The sequence below is a fragment of the Canis lupus genome, chromosome 18 (genome assembly GCF_003254725.2).
Source record: "Canis lupus dingo isolate Sandy chromosome 18, ASM325472v2, whole genome shotgun sequence".
Taxonomy (NCBI): Eukaryota; Metazoa; Chordata; class Mammalia; order Carnivora; family Canidae; genus Canis; species Canis lupus.
The window spans coordinates 35,433,823-35,449,788 of record NC_064260.1 but is presented as its reverse complement, the minus strand read 5'-3'; the positions used below and the strand labels follow the sequence as shown (position 1 = coordinate 35,449,788).

Genomic DNA, 15,966 nt, shown 5'->3' with positions numbered 1-15,966 from the left:
GGCTCAAACATCTGTCTCATCAAAGGGGTCGGAGGCTTGGAGACACAAAAGCTTCTCTTAGTGCTTCCATCCTCTGGCCTTTATCGCTCCCAGAATCCATCCCATTAGTGTGCTGGGATAGCCGTGACCTTGCCATGTCGCATGCATCTGGGGAGCACAGTTGGGTTTCGGGGAGGGGGGGAGGAAGGCAGGAGAGGCAGGGAAATCCCTTTGAATCCCCTCAGACTTTGCACTTGGCTTCCTCGCGTGGCCAAGACTTAGCCATGACTCACCTGCTTTAGAATGTTTTGTTAGCCAATCCCTGTTTGCTCTAAACCTCTGAAGTGTCAAGATAATAACTGCCAGGGGACTGGGAGGAGAATGGCGTCGGCTGGGGCCTGATAAACAGTCTGCTTGTGGGGGACACCAGGTGACCAACAGAGCAAACCCCAAACCTTCCGATCCATGCCCAAGCATCTGGGAGTCCAGAGGATTTTTGCAGAAAACATGAAGCATCAATATTTTACAGGTAGAGGATTAACTATACAACTTGGGACATCTGGCTGCGGAGTCATAGATAGTCCCGACTGTAGTCTGCCATTTGTTAGCTGTTTGGCCTTGAACTACTTACTTCACATCTCTGTGCCTCAGTTTCCTCATCTGTCAAAGGGACAACTACTGCTGTCAGGACTGAATGACAAAAAGTGATATATTTTATCTCAGCTAGAGCTGACACGTTGTAGACACTCCATCAATAGTAGGCAAGTAACAAAAGTTTTTAAAACATGTACCAGAGAAAAATTCATATTGAGAAATGCCTTTCCCTTGAAATGATTATTACTTTTGTCTTGTTTTTGTAAATTGGGAGAAGATGACTGCCCTGTGTGATGACAGCAGCAGGGTGTCCTGGCCCAGGGAGGACGGCAGGGTAGCTTAAGAGACATCGTGTTAGCCAGGGTTCTCAGCCTCCTCTTGTACCACACCCCTGACCGATGGCATGAGGATGCCCAACACACAGCCATGACTACAGTCAGTGTCACACAAGTGACAAGTCCAAAGCCAGGTTCCATCACTCACCAGCTGCATGACCTTGAGTGAATGATTTAACCTCTCGAGTCTATATATATATATATATATATATATATATATATATATATATTTAAGATTTATTTATTTATTCATGAGAGACACAGAGAGAGAAGCAGAGACACAGTCAGAGGGAGAAGCAGGCTCCATGCCGGGAGCCCAATGTGGGACACGATCCCAGGACCCCGGGATCACAAACTGAGCCAAAGGCAGACGCTCAACCACTGAGCCACCCAGGCGAACCAGCAATATTAATAGTGTTTACCTTGAAGGTTTGTAGGGATGGGTGAGTGGGTAAATGTGATTGTGTACATAAAACACTGAGGACAGTGCTCAGCACAAAATAAGTGCTCAATTAGAAAGAAAAGCAAGGCAGCTGTGAGCAATGCATGATTTCGGCCCCACCTATAACCCCACCCTCTTTCTCGCTCACTCAGGGAAGCAATTTAGAAAAGTAACATTTCGGGGCACCTGGGTGACTCAGTTGATTGAGCATCCGCCTCTTGATTTCAACTCAGGTCCTATCTCAGGGTCGTGAGATTGAGCCCCACATTGGGCCAGCACAGGGCATGGCACCTGCTTAAGATTCTCTCCCCCAACCCTCTGCCCCTTCCTCACCTCACCCCACCCCTCTTTCTTTCTTAAAAAAGCAAGAAAGCAAGAAAGCAAGAAAGAAAGCAAGAAAGAAAGTAAGAAAGAAAAAGAAAGAAAGAAGAAAGAAAGAAAGAAAGAAAGAAAGAAAGAAAGAAAGAAAGAAAGAAAGAAAGAAAGAAAGAAAAAAGAAAGAAAGAAAAAAGAAAGAAAGAAAGAAAGAAAAAAGAAGAAAGAAAGAAAGAAAGAAAGAAAGAAAGAAAGAAAGAAAGAAAGAGAAAGAAAGAAAGAAGAAAGAAGAAAGAAAGGCGGGAGGGAGGGAAGGAAGGAAGAAAGAGAAGAAAGGAAGGAAGGAAGGAAGGAAGGAAGGAAGGAAGGAAGGAAGGAAGGAAGGAAGGAAAAAGAAAGAAGGAAAGAAAGAAAAAGAAAGAAAGAAAGAAAGAAAGAAAGAAAGAAAGAAAGAAAGAAAGAAAGATTTCTACTCTCTATGTTGAATCTCTATACACTTGAAATTGATAGAACTGTACGTTAACTCTACTGGAATTAAAATTAAAAAGTTAATAAAAAATAAAGATTTTTGTGTGTCAGAACAAAAGAGAAAGTAACATTTCTGTAGGCTGAACCTTGAGAGGACTCAAAATTGTTTAAAACTCATTCACACCTATAGCTTTAGTCATTATCAGTAACACATTGAGAACAAATTTATAACTGATATTGCTCAAAGTCCTCCAAGGCAGGTGAGTGCAGCTCTTTTCTCCAGACTGCACGAAATCTGTATTTCTTTGCTATGACTGTGTTAACAAGCTCTCCATGAACTAAGTGGCTTAAAACAACACACATGTATTATCTTACAGTTCTTGCGGGTGGAAGTCTGAAATGGGTCTCAATGGATAAAATCCAGGGTATTGGCAGGGCTGTGTTCCTTCTAGATTCCCTGTGGGAGAAACATCCCTTGCCTTTTTTTTTTTTTTTAAGATTTTATTTATTTATTCATGATAGTCACAGAGAGAGAGAGAGGCAGAGACACAGGCAGAGGGAGAAGCAGGCTCCATGCAGGGAGCCCGATGTGGGATTCGATCCCGGGTCTCCAGGATCGCGCCCTGGGCCAAAGGCAGGCGCCAAACCGCTGCGCCACCCAGGGATCCCCCATCCCTTGTCTTTTAAAGGCTGCCCCATCCCTTGAGTTGTACCACCTTCCATCTTCAAAGCCGGCAGTGATCAGCTGAGTGTTTCCCACAGTGCAATCTCTTGGCTTCTAACTCTCCTACTTCCCTCTTCCTCATTTAAGACTCCTTGTTATTATAGTGGACACACCTCATTCATGCAGGGTCGCCTCTCTATTTCAGGATCAAGGGATTACCAACCTTAATTTCACTGGCAACCTTAGTTTCCCCCTTGTCATGTAATACAACGTGTTCTTAGGTTTTGGGAATTAGGATGTGGACATCTCAGGGTGTGTGTGTGGGGTGGTGGTGGTATTATTTTGCCTAGCACATGTGATAACCTTGAATCTGCTCAAAATTATTTAAAACTCATTCACACATGTTGTTGCTTTAATCATGATCAATAACAAATACTGTGAATGACTTCACAACCCTACTGATCAGAAGTCCTCAAATGCTGGTGGAGGCCGTTCTTTTCTCCAGGCTGCATGAAATGCGAAAAGATAGGGAAAGTATGATAATTTTTTCAAAAAACGAAATGTATTCCATTTAAGTGACTGGTTTTTCTTTTTTTTGGTATTAAAATGGTGGCAGCGGATGATAGTTGACTTTTTCATTTTTAACGTTAATTGGCAGATGTAAACGTTGATACCTCAGTAAGTCAAGGTCCAAGAGTTTCGTGGGAAGGACGGAATCTTGACGGTCTGAGCAATTCAAGGGATGGGACTCACTACTAACCCCTAAGAGCCCTGCCTCCACCCTGCTGGGCCTGGGGCCATAGAACTTTCCACATCCTTCAGGGCCTCCTGTCCTTCTCTGCCTCTTCGTCCACACTTCCAAGGTTTATGGAGGCCAGCCCTTGTGAATTCACAGCCAGGGAATTAGGGACATGGGATGAGTCCTTCCTCAGTTTCCCCATCCGTAGAACTGGAACAACAGAAAACCCACCCTGTCCTTCCCAAGGATTGCAAATGAGGAGAGCGCAGTAAAACTGGAAAGTGCTCTACGAATAGGAAAGGTTGTTTCTATAACTGAAACTTGGACTCTCAGTTTCTGGATCTTTCTGTGGTGTTTTCTGAAGAGTGGGTGAGAGAAAGTGAGAGAGCCCCAGGGGGTACAATTAAGCACTTAGGGAATAGCAGTTTTGTTTCTCTCCAAACAAAAATCCCTAGTTTGTTTGTTTATTAATTGCGGCACATTTAACATAAAATTTACCATCTTAACCACTTCTAAGTGTACAGTTTGGTGGTGTCAGCTATATTCACATCGTTGTGCAACCAATCTCCAGGGCTCCTTTGTCTTGCAAAACTGAAGCTTTATGTTCATTAAGCAGCTCCCCATTTCTCTCTCCCCTCCCAGCCCTTGGCAACCACCATTCTACTTTCTGTCTTGTATTTCTGTCTTGTATTGCTCCGGGCACCAAATATAAATGGAATCATAGTGTATTTGTCTTTTTTTGTGACTGGCTTATTTCACTTAGCATAATGTCCTCAAGGTTCATCCATGTTGTAGCTTGTATGAAATTTCCCTCATTTTAAAAGACTGAATAATATTCCATTGTGTGTTTATGGCACCTTTCGTTTGTCCATTCATCTGTCTACAGACACTTGGGTTGCTTCCACCTTTTGACTATGTGGCTAATGTTGCTATGAATGTATACCAGCATTCCTTTGAGATCCTCCTGCCTTTAATTTTTTCAGGACCTGCCATGCAGTTTTCAATAGTGGCTGCACCATTTTGTATTCCCACTCACAGTGCACCAGCATTCTAACTTCTCCACATCCTCTCCAACACTTGCTATGGTTTGTTACGGTCGCCATTCTAATGGGTGTGACCTGGTCCCCATTTTTTTGTTATCACAAAGGTAACATCTGTTCAGAGTAAAAATATTCAAACGTGCAGAAAGGCAAACACTGAAATATAAAACTCACATATAGTTGCCCCTTCCTTCCTCCTACCTGCCATAGGTACCCATAATCATACTTCTGTGTGGGTATGTCCAGAAAATTTCATGCAAATATATTCATGTCATATTTTTAATTATACAAATGAGATGATACATACATACCACTGCACACTTTCTTTCACACCGTCAGGCGCCTTGGCATTCTTTCCATGTCACCATCAATGGATTGATCTCGTTCCTTTTCACATAATATCCCTTGCATGAAGAAATTATAATTTCAACAATTTACAAGTAGTAGACACTTAGTTGACTTCCAGAACTTTTTTTTTTTAATTAAAAAAAAAAGTGCCAACAGGGACAGATTGGACAGCACTGGGATTATAGGTGCACGTTCTGGAGCCTGGCTGCTTAGGTTCAAATTCCAGCTCCAGCACCTAATAGCTCTGTGAGCCTGGGCAAGTGGTTTAACCTCTCTGTGCCTCATTTTACTTATCTCAAAAATGGGAATAACAATAGCACCTACCTCCTGAGATTATTGCAAGGATTAAATAGGTGGATATATGTAAAGTTCCTACACTGTAAGATGTGATGTGTGTATAGTTTCTGTTGATATCTTGAATGCATATGTGGTTGTACACTTTTCCGAGTATTTATGGAGGACAAGTTGTTTGAAGTCAAAGTGCTGGACCAAAGGGTATGAATTTTTTCTTTTCATGGACCTAAAATTTTTTTAGTTAGTTTGTTTACTTCAAATACATTATCATTAGCAGGGATACAAAAATGGTTCATACAATCTGGGGTATGACATATTTGAATACGGTTAAAAAGTGCCGAACTGTCCTCCAGGAAGTTTCCACCAACACATTGAATTGCTCAGAAGGCCTCCAGGCTCCAACACTTCATGCATCCCATCACTTTACCCCTATTCCTGGACTATCTCCATCTTCTCTTCCCCCACCTAATGCCAGCCATGCCCCTTCCCTCTTTCTGCCCAAAGAGAAGGAGTTGGAAGAGATGGATGTGCCAAGCCATGCCTGGGGACCTTTTGTGGACATGAACATTTGCTGGGCACCTTCCCACTCTGTCGGAGAGGGCTTCTCTGTGTGGTGTCCAGCTCTGCACCCCTCCAAATTCACATTTACCTCCATAGCAAGAAGCCTGCCCACCGCCATCCATCCCAGTATCTCTCCTTTCTCTCCAGTCCCTGGAACTTAACTAAATAATGTGATACACTAAAGCTTACCAAGTAATCTCATTTTTTTCAGGCCCTCCTGGGCAATTAGGATATGAACATTTAGTGTTCTCTCTAGAAATGCATCTTCATCATTTTTGATGATTATAAAACAGTTCATGGTCCCTGTTTAAAAAAAAATGCAAGCAATACAGAGGTATGAACCAAGGTCAAAGCAAAAGTTTTCCCATTATCTCATGTTTCCAGGAATAATCATCAAGTTTTTTTATATTTTTAAATTTATCCACTTATATTGAGGGAGAGAGTGAGAGAACAGAGGGAAGAGCAGGGGGAGAAGGAATCCTAAGTATGTCCCATTTTCAGGGGGGAACCCGACATGGGGCTCGATCCCACAAGCCTGAGATCTTGACTTGAGCTGAAACTAAGAATTGGAAGCTTAACCGATTGAGTCACCTAGTTGCCACCGAAATAATTTTCATTAGTCATTCATTAAATATTCTCTTAGACTCTTTAAAAACACAAAACACACCAACGCAATTATATCACACATATTCTGTAACCTGTTTTTTTCACTGAACGATGGGCATCTCTCCATGACAATACACGCAGATTCATTTTAATGGTGGAATGATATTCTGAAAGGCTTTTTATTAAATACATACTTCTTGGCCTTGGTTCTCTACATTTCAAAGGGGGCATCCCCTTCTGAAAAGGTGTTTGGTGTGGTAGAAAGTGCACTAGACCGGGAGCTGAGGGATTGTTTCTTGACAGCTCATTGTGCATCCTTGAGTAACTAACTTCCTCTTGCTGTGTTAGAAATAAAATAGGGCTCTGCAGGTGAAGACACAAACCTACATCAACTTGTACAGAAGCATTATTTTCACGAGACCAAAATAGTCTTGGATAAGATGAGGACAAGACAAGGTAGTCAAGTGGCTGTATGGTTGTGGCTTGTGGCATCTTCCAGCAGAGCTGCTTCTTTTTTGCTCCAATAACCGAGCTGTCTAGAGACTAGAGGGAACCCAGACCCATGAGCTTAGTGTATATTGTGCTAGAAGGAGAACAGAGCTTATCTGTCCTGCAGGCTTGTTCTCAGAAGGCAGGTTCAGAAACCAGACACCTGGTTCAGGGTTCTTTTACTCCTCCATGCAGCCTGGTCTCCTATAGAAAACAGGGGACAGATTCTGGCCAGAGCAGGGGCAGTGGGCAAAGGAGACTGGCTGCTTTCTTGGCAAAGTCATCCAAGGTCAAGGACAAGAGGGTATCTTGTGAGTGTGGGGAGGGCAATGGCCTGAGAGTCCCAAGGTTTGCATTCTCACTGTTTTTCTCTGCTAGCTAGGCATTCTCTGATCCTTGAAGATACAAAAATTAAAAAAACACACCCACACAGTGAACACTTCTGAAGCATTTAGCATGCCAGGCACAGTTCTAAGAATTTTATACATATGAATCCATTTAATCTTTAGAACTGTTCAATGCGGTGGTACTATTAGTATTCCCATTTTACAGATGAGGAAACTGAGATGCAGAAATTAAGCTCCTCGCCCAAGTTTACTTAGAATACAAGAAATAGAGTTCAGCTCTCTGGCTCTAGTCTGTGCTTCCAACCTCTAGTGTTCTTGTTACAGAAGTCACAGCCTAGTGATAATAATGACAGTCTTGACTGAACACCTATCACGTGCTTAACCATGCCAGGCCCTTCACACTCTTTCTTGCATTTAAAAAAATATTTTATTTACTCATTTAAAAATATTTTATTTATTCTTTTCTTTTAAAATATCTTTCTTGCATTTAATTCTAACAATGGCCCCATGAAGGAGGGAGTAATATTCCATTTTACAAGATGAAAAAATTATGACTCCAAGGAGCACATAACAACTCAAGTGGCAAAGATGGAACTTGAATCCAGGTCTCCTTGACTCCGAAGTCTGAGCTGTGAAAGTACTGTGCTATTTTCTATTCTCTGATACAGCCTGTGAACACAGCTGAAGTTGATACATGACGTGGAGATCTGGGTCTGGGCAGCCATTGGCTGCTTGGTCATCCCAGCTGGGCTCTCAGTGGATTTCATTCTGCAGCTTGAGTTCTCCATCACTGGCTCTGGGGTGGTCGCTCAACACCTAGCAGGCACCTCAGCCATCCTGGGGTTGGTAGGTAGAGAATAGACAAGACCTGGGTCCTTCCTCAGCATCTCCCATTAACTCTGGGATGAATTCCTGGCTGCAGCAGCCTCAAGAGGACATGGAGCAGAGGCTACCCCTATACCATACCACGGTTTCAGAGACCCCACAAAGCCTCCCCAGAGGCTGATGTTGCCAGTGTGTTACCAAGCAACAGCCCAGCCCCCTCTCCCAGATGGGCTGCACTTTACCCCTTGTGTAAATGGGCGGCTCAGACTGAGAGCAGGTTCTGATGGACAGATTGGGGCTAAGATCCTAGGAGTCCCGCACACAGAACCAGGAGCCCCACCGTGTGGGTTCAAGATTGCATTCCACCGAGGTTTCAATAAATGTTTGGATGCACTAATGAATGGATAAATGATCTAACAAACTGATGGACAAATGAATGAATCAAAATGAACTAAGAAACAAAAGACTGAAGAAAAGAATGAATCTGTCAGCCAGTGAAGGAACGACTGAAGCCCAGATCCGCCTTTTTGCCTCAGCATGGGTCTAGGTCCTGGGGCCAGCGTGTGGGTGAAGGGCCGGAGTTTGAGAGCAGGACAAAAGTGCAGCATCCAGAGCTATCCCATCTGGGATGCCAAAAGGGGGAGCCCAGCTGGCATCTCACGGGCATCTCCCCTCTGGAATCTTGCTGGCAAAAGTGCCACTCCCTTGCTCCCTTTGCCTCCGGGACCGTCTGAGAGGGCAGCCCGGAGCTCCCTCCCGGCGGGGCGGAGCGCTGCCCCAGCCCCAAGTAGAGGCAGGGCCCTAACCCACGCCCTTCCCCCTCTGGGAAGCCACACAGAACTCCAAGTTAATTAAAGCCTCCACTCTGAGAAGAAGGGAATGTTCCATTTGGTAAATTTAGAAACAGCTGGTTAGTTTTACCCATTACTTTTGTGCTAACATCAGTGGCGTTCATTCAACTCTGTCTTTTTATGAAGCTGTCCCTCCAATGCTACCTGATAGCTACTAATTGCTGCAACTACATTTCTGAATTGCAAATTTTCTGCACTGATAAAAACTTTGATTGCCTGTCAGCTACACATAAGGAAAAGATCAGCAGTGCTAAATGAGGGGTTCCACGCTTGGATAATAATGCCTAATGAATTATTCAGGAAAGAATGCTTGAATGAAGCAAACAATTTGAAGGGTTACTAGCAGCCGTAACAGTTCAACAGGCAAAAGAACAAAAGTATCATCCTGAACATTACACTAATGATTAAAAAATGCGTATTAATTCTAGATTTGGAGAAAAAAGAAATGCCAATCTGATTTTAAAGGTTAATCATTATTTTCTCAGTAATGCTCTGATCTCTGGTTGGGGGGGAGGTGATAAAGGGGGGAGAACCCTTTACCAATATTTTGGGATGTATAATATTATGACATAATAGAGTCATATAATTTCACACACATCATTTAAAAATTGTAAATTTCGGGATCCCTGGGTGGCGCAGCGGTTTGGCGCCTGCCTTTGGCCCAGGGCGCGATCCTGGAGACCCAGGATCGAATCCCACATCGGGCTCCCAGTGCATGGAGCCTGCCTCTCCCTCTGCCTGTGTCTCTGCCTCTCTCTCTCTCTCTCTGTGTGTGTGTGTGACTATCATAAATAAATAAAAAAAAAAAAAAATTGTAAATTTCAAATTTCATTGGAAAAGATAACACAAAAAACTAACAGTGCGGCAGCGGAATGCTTGCCAGAGAGAACTTTGCTGAGCGCAGGCGGTACCAGCGCCGAGGACCCCCTCCCTGAAGCAAGGGGCCCTGCAGAAATAGCAAAATGAAATAAGATATATGTGATTAAACATATGCAAATACATATCATAATTAGTGACTCTTTCTGGCGGAATTTGAATGTGTTTTACATATTTTGCAAGTGCGCCAGTGATGCGACTGGAAAATTCTTTCCAAAGCTTCTGCCTGTTGGGTCTGAAACCCAAGAAAACAAACCAATAAATCAGGTTTAAGCTTCTGTCCAATACTGACACATTTGCTGCTTTCATAAAAAATATATTTCTACCACCCAAAGTGCTAATTTGTTTTGACAGATGCTGTGGAGTTGCCAAATATGAGGGGGGTGGGGGGGATCCTGGAAACTGTAATGCAAAATAGTATAATTAAAGATGTTAAAAAATAGGAATTTAACTGCTGTGATATTATGATGTATCTGAATATCTAACGGTAGCTCTTCAGGCAATCAAGATCACCTGGACAGTCTAGAAAGGCCGTGGTACAGCACTGGTGGACTTTTAGGAGTCGTTTTTAATTATGGAATATGCAGCCAACCACTTAACAGCTTCTATGAGATTTTTTTTTTCTTCAGCTCAAAGCCTGTGGTATTAGTCACCAATTAGTAATTTTATTATAAAGATGTTTAATGTCAAGATAACACTCTTCGTTTCTGGCAGTGACGCTGTGCGGTGGCTTGGAAGTCTGACTTCAGGAGAAGAGCTGACCATCTGCCAAGGCCTGCGCACTCACAGATGACTAATGTTTTCCCTGGAGGACTGTGGTTCCCTGTGTTTCTGTTGCTGTCTTTTCGATGTCACAAAGCAAGGTTGATAAACACATTCAAGTCACAATTAAAAAACATTTTCACTGACCAGTTGCCACTGATGATATTATCAGACAGCTTCAGTGGTTGTTGTAACAACGTGTTTAATGGTGTTGATGTACAGGAAAGATGAAGCTGCCCTTTGTCTGGTCCTTCCCTGGCTCTGTGATTCTTTAATGACATTTCCAGGTACCAGGAGTCTTGTAAGGAAATGCTATTCGGCATTAATTGGGCAGAACTCTGGGATTTTTAGGCTAAGCCCACAGGCTGGAAGATCTATCTAAATTGGAACTCACTGAGCAAGGTACAAAGTATGGGGTTCAAGTCAAAGCCAATCAATGAGCTATTCAGCTTTTCCCACCTTCAACAAATCCAAGCTAGAATGAAAAGCAGAGTGTTCTACTTTTTTTCTAGTCATGACAACATCACATTACCCTGATGCAACTGCTGTAAGATTTTCAGGAAGGTCAAGGACACTTAGCTTAAAAGAAGAGTAATCTAACTGGGCTTCAGGCCTTTGTTCTGGATGATGAAGGAGGGGCTGGTAGATGGAGCAGCTCCTGGCATTCATTAATCTCCTTGCTGAATATTGTTCGGGTATTACACAGCTGAATCTCCACAACAACCTTCAAAGTAGATGGTACCATTTTCTATACTTACAGATGAGAAAATGGATGTTCAGAGAAGTTACCTGCCGAAGGCCTAACAATGGTGGTAGTAGGATTTGAACTCAAGTCCATCTGATGTCAAGGTCTAGAGCCTTAATCATTGAGCAATATACCTTATAGCGGGAAATATGTCCAGCTATAGCTCTGATAGCTGGAAAGGGACTTGGAGATCATGTAATCCCTCATTTGCAGTGGGTATCTGAGACTCAGATGTGGAGGCAGGAGCCCAAGTCACATTGTGAACTGGTGGCAGAGCTGGGCCTTATTCTCCCCTTCCACTATGCCATACCATCCTTCTTAAAGTGGATCCTAAAGTGGGTGGGTAAAAGGTATGTAACCTTCTTGGTCTTGCCCACGTGCAATCTCAGGATTTCCTGGATTTGTTCAGCCCTTCTCAGGAGTTTACACTTCCCTCCATGATCCCAGCATTCTTGGGATCTCTGAATCCTGGGACACAGCATGAGTCTTTATCATGCTTCCACACCTCCCAGCCTTAGTCCTCTTAGGAAAATATCCATTGCAGGTGAACCAAAGTCTCCTGTGAAGGGCAATAACCATGACTAGTGGGTGGGCACGCCTCAGTGATGACTCTGAGAGTGGAGACCCCGCGGTCTTCCTATTGGAACAATGTGAGAGTAAATGTGCTAACCAGTCAGAGGATTGGTTTTGATAAGACCCTCTGGAGGAAGTTCGGTCTACTGTGCAGGGGTCAGCAGAGATCGAAAGTCACAGAGTGTAAGCAGAAGGCTGGATTTCAGTCGGGGATCCTGGGCCTGTCTAAGTGACTGAGTGACTTGAGGTAAGTTGTCTAGCTTCTCTGAGCTCGAATTTTCCCAGCTGTAAAACAAAGTGTTGATTGGCTGACCACTCCCTGGTCTTCTACATCTTATTTGTTCGGGTAATTCAGGTCTGGAAGCCTGGGAAGAATGAGATCTTCCAGGACTTTGCCAGCAGAAGATTCCTGTTTTAGGTTTCCATTCATGATATTCAGGGGTGCTGGTGGGATTTCTAGTCTTCCTGCAACCCAGAAATTCCAGAGGGAAAAGCAAAATGTGACCTTTTCCAGAACCTAAGAACTGGCTTCATCATTTTTTTTTGAACTTTCAAATCATTCTTGAGTTCTTTTTTTTTTTTTAAAGATTTTATTTATTTATTCATGAGAGACACAAAGAGAGAGAGGCAGAGTCACAGGCAGAGGGAGAAGCAGGCTCCATGCAGGAGCCCAATGTGGGACTCGATCCCGGGACCCCAGGATCATGCCCTGGACCAAAGGCAGGCACCAAACTGCTGAGCCACCAGGGATCCCCTTGAGTTATTTCTTGTATAACTCAGGGATCCCCTTGAGTTATTTCTTGTATCCATTGGGATGACTTATTCTAGGACTGTTGCTTGCGAGCTCTGAGCTATAAAACGGGAATCTCAGAAGCAATCTTGAATGGTGTTCAGAACTTCCTGAGGAAAACTAAGCCAAACCGAACCACAAATCTTTTTAAAATTCAATTAAAAATATGCTTTATTATAGGCAGATTTTGTTGTTGACATACCATTGGTGGTGGTTGTGGAGGTATGTGGAGGCATGGGGTGGGGTAAGGAGACAGAAGCAAAAAGATGCCAAAAGAGTCAAAAAACAAGAGACTGAAGGAAAGTAAGCCCAAGGCACACAGGGGTCCTTACTTTCTCCTAATTTCTGTCCTCTTTATATATATATACAATTGTGCCAAATTGCCATCAATAGTAGCTATTTACTGAGTCCCCATTACATGCCTGGCATATGCTAAACACTTTACCTGTACTAACTAATTTAATCCTCACAACAACCCATTGAGTTAGAAATGCTATTAACCTTCCTTCTATAACTGATGAAACCAAGGGACAGAAATGCTGATAGACATGCTCACATTCACTCAGTAAGTGGTGGAGGCAGGAATTACACCAGGCAGCCTGGTTCTAGAACCTGCTTTGTAACCATTAGGCTCCTCTGCCTTCAGTTCAGTGATACCCACATGGCCTGATTATTTTTTTCTGTTTTTTTCTGGTATAGAATCCGTTTCCTTCCACACACACATGGAAATCCCTCAACTATATCAAAGCCTGACACAACCAGGCTCGGAGAAGAAGAGGGCATCTCCTTTTTAATGACATAACAGAATTTGTGTCATAAAAAGCTGGGTCTTCAGCAGGTCAGTTTGTACTTGGATGGACTGGACCTTCCAGGGCAATTAAGTTGCTGGATTTCTGGACTTCCTTTGCTCTGTGGAACAATATGCTTCCTTTCTCTCCAGGAGCAAAGAGCTCCTTGAAAGAATGATTTTTCAAAAGCTCATTAATCCAGGAGCACAGTTCAGCTATGGGGTATTCCCACTGCCTTAACCTTCCAGTACCATCTTGCTCTCTTCAGCTCCAGACGAGCACCCTGGGAAGCCACGAGGCTTTGGTGGGGTAGGCAGCTGTCTGTTAAAATGCTAAATTGATTGCCACCCATCCCGTCCACTTCTGTGTGTAGAGAAGGATTTGAACCTAAGCTGGGTGAGTGAATTAACCCCATGGCCTCTTGGCCTCTCAGCCCTCCAGGCAAACCATGAATCAAATGGAATCTCTCTCATGCTAAGAAGCTGCAGAGCTGTCATTCCATTATGCTTCGCTCAGGGTAAGAGGTCCCTGGAGACAGTGTAATGAGCCACAACTCCTGGGATAGAGGGAGCCACGTTCCCGGGTGTCCTCCGCAGCATGGCCACCATGGAAGCAACACATGCACTGGCACGTTTCTGGGCAAATGACACAAGTTCTTATTTGTTTGTGTAATGAAGGATTATGTCTAAGCTCAAAGGTGAATAGCAGGAGATTGTCAACACCCAGGTGGCCACTTTCCTAAGAAGCAGAGTGAGCCCTTCTGAAGTCAAGGGCGTAGGGAGAATTTTCTGAGTGGAAATGTTGCCTCCATGCTGCTCTGCCGCAGAAAGTAAACCCTGGAGAGTTCGGGAACAGATAAGGCCATTACTAAAGAACCGTGGAGAAATTGTTTGACCCCCTCTGACCCTAACCCCACGGTAGAAGGGGAAAGAGGAAAAGACAAAAACGTCCTTTTTGTCAAGGAAAGAACTTGTGGGTGAAATATTAAGCTCTAAGCTTCACCGCTGGTCTAGAGAGAACCTCCATCTCTCTTACCCTTCAAGGTGCCAGCTCCTCAACAGAGAACACTAGTTAGACACTAACCCGTTTCCTTCTCCAGAGGAGGGTAGAGCCCAGACTAGGGGTCTCCTGGGATTTTTCTCCTCCTCCCATTCTGTCACCCTGTCTCAATGACTAAATTAATTTATCCAACAAATGTTGAGTGCCGACTTTGTGTCGGCTCTCTGGTAGACATTAAGGATAAAATGGTTAAAACACCCAACAGACAAAAGTCTAGAAAGTGGTAGAGCTGTAAGCTCTCAGGAAACCTATGTATCCTGTGAAACCTCAGTTTATATAATGAGGATACTAATATTTATCGCAATCAAAGTGAAAGAACTTGTTTCTAGGACTATCCCTTAGTTGTTAAGTGTTTCTGAAAATATCCAACATCGAAACTTGAATCACTTTTAAGACGCCAGTTAATTCCTATAGAATGGAAGGGCCCAGAAATCAGAATGGCAGCAGCTCTGAGGGAAGAGATTTAGGATGCAAAGTTTGCAAACTCAGATTCCCAAGACGCCGTTCTCGAGTCATACAAATTTCCACCAGTATCTGCTGGTGCTGGCAACATTTATTTTCAAGATGAAATGCCTAGGCCTCAAATTAAATGCCGTTATTATGAATTGCAAACATACCACCCTTTTCAAGCAATTTATACTGCAGAGGTATGGCTGGTTATTGATTACTTAGGCTGAACCAAGACTAACTCATTAAACTAAGCCCTTGCAAAAGAGGCGATCAGAGACCTTCATGCACCAAAAAGTCCATTTTTATTTATTTTATTTTTTAAAAAGATTTTATTTATTTATTCATGAGAGACAGAGAGAGAGAGAGAGAGAGAGAGAGAGAGGCAGAGACACAGGCAGAGGGAGAAGCAGCCTCCATGCAGGGAGCCCGACGTGGGACTCGATCCCGGGACTCCAGGATCACGCCCTGGGCCAAAGGCAGGCGCTAAACCACTGAGTCACCCAGGGATCCCCAAAAGTCCATTTTTAAACCTACCTTTTCCTGAAATCTCCACAGACGCGATTTGTCACCCTAATGTTGATAATCACAAAAAAATGATAGTTTTAGGTCGAACCATGTGAAATTTCTGTTTTGTAGTAGTTCTAAAATGACTGAATATCAGGTGGTTTAACCTAATGGTGGTCATTTATACACGTGCAACACTTTACAGTTTGTGAAATACATTTACAGCCATTATCTCATAAACATGTAGTAGGCGTACGAGGTAGGGGTTACTGATTCTATTTCACAGGTGAAACAATTGAGGCTTACGAAACTCACCATGAATTTACATTTGTTCTTTAGAGGGGATCATTTATAAAGCCAGGGCAGAAAGGATTGTAGCAGCAGCTTACAAGCTATGGGGTTGTGCCTTGATGAGGGGGTCTGCCGTTGTGGCATTGGGGACATTATCCTGTTTCACTGATGTCTCTTGAGTATCACAGACAATAGGTAATAAGTAATCTGCCCACCAATAGGGCAGGAACT

General features: G+C 43.4%; 1 long non-coding RNA gene across 3 annotated transcripts in view; it reads left to right on the top strand.

The window, feature by feature from the left end:
* Window positions 1-322: 322 nt before the first annotated feature.
* Window positions 323-15,966, top strand: part of LOC112663422 (uncharacterized) — a 35,061-nt gene continuing 19,417 nt past the window's right edge. For 2 of the 3 annotated variants that reach the window (XR_003139215.3, XR_007403651.1), the window contains exons 1-2: window positions 323-508; window positions 10,488-10,937. This is a non-coding gene — a long non-coding RNA (uncharacterized LOC112663422). Of the gene's footprint in view, window positions 509-10,487; window positions 10,938-11,975; window positions 12,101-15,966 lie in introns of all 3 variants that reach the window. The other variant, XR_007403652.1, reaches the window with a different exon arrangement.